Source organism: Aquarana catesbeiana, linkage group LG06, assembly GCF_042186555.1.
Source record: "Aquarana catesbeiana isolate 2022-GZ linkage group LG06, ASM4218655v1, whole genome shotgun sequence".
NCBI lineage: Eukaryota > Metazoa > Chordata > Amphibia > Anura > Ranidae > Aquarana > Aquarana catesbeiana.
The window spans coordinates 396,570,201-396,571,451 of record NC_133329.1 but is presented as its reverse complement, the minus strand read 5'-3'; the positions used below and the strand labels follow the sequence as shown (position 1 = coordinate 396,571,451).

Here is a 1,251-nt window from a genome sequence, read left to right as displayed (position 1 = left end):
TCTCACATTTACGCTTAAAAGCAATACATTTTTTTTTTTTTTCAATAAAAAAAAAATGTGGTCCCTTTAAGGCCGGAGGTATAGCTCCCAACTGTCCCTGATTTGGAGGGACTGTCCCTGATTTGGAGCAATGTCCCTCTGTCCCTCTTTCACCCTCATTTGTCCCTCATTTTGGCCTGATCTATATAGATGTATATAAAATACACTTTTTTTTTTTTTTTTTGGTGCACCGGTCCTGGAGGTACTGCAATACCAGGTCGATGCGTGGAGTGGACAGAGCAAGCTCTTCTTCCATCTCCCTGTTCCAAAAATCCATTTAATATATGGTCCCCAGATAGGGGACGTATCAGATATTAAACTGATAAGAACAGATACTACACTTGATCTTAGCCAAAAGGCCGAGAAGCGAGAGTTTTCCAATGCTAAACCTTTCATCTGATTTTTAAATTGCTGTATTTGTAAATTCCAAAAGCCAATATAAATGAATAGTAAAGGTAAAAAAAGCACTTGTGGATTAAACCAATCTTGTTTTTTTGTACAATTCTCCTTTAAGGGGCGTGACCAGGGGTGTGTCCTATGCCTGCATACTTTTGCTGATAGGTGTCCCTCATTCCCATCTCAAAAAGTTGGGAGGCATGCCGGAGTGTGTAAGTGACGCTTGATGACCGATGTATCCGGTAAGCGGTGGAGATGACCGGGACATGGCAGGAGGGGGGGGGCACTTCTCCCGCCGCCGATAAAAGTCATCTTGTGGCGAATCCGCCACAAAGACCACTTTTATCCTAAAGCGGACCGCCCGCCGTTGAAGAAAATACTGGGGTTAAGGCAGCTATCTGCTGCCATAACAACGGTATTTAACGTCAAAGTAGCGACCTAAATACACGGTGGGCGGTCTGTAAGAAGTTAATGCTGGGAGGCAGAATGGACTTCTCGTTCATGTGATCACTGTGATTGGCTGGACCTCATGTAACATGAATTCTGTGGCTCTCCACTCTTCCTCCAGACTCTGGGACCTTGATTTCCAAATGAAATGCTACATTTTCCACAGTCAGTAATGATTTGGGGAGCCGTGTCATCTGCTGGTGTTGGTCCACTGTGTTTTATCAAGTCCAAAGACTACCAGGAAATTCTAGAGCACTTCATGCTTCTGCTGACCAGCTTTATGGAGATACTGATTTCATTTTCCAGCAGTACTTAGCACCTGCCCACAATGTCAAAACAAGCAATACCTGGTTTATTGATCATGGTATT

The 1,251-nt window shown here is 43.6% G+C and overlaps 1 non-coding gene across 1 annotated transcript; it reads right to left on the bottom strand.

Moving 5' to 3' along the window:
- Positions 1–219: 219 nt before the first annotated feature.
- Positions 220–410, bottom strand: LOC141101840 (U2 spliceosomal RNA). Its single transcript, XR_012235034.1, has one exon. It is a non-coding gene; the product is annotated as a U2 spliceosomal RNA (small nuclear RNA).
- Between the last annotated feature and the right edge of the window lie 841 nt (positions 411–1,251).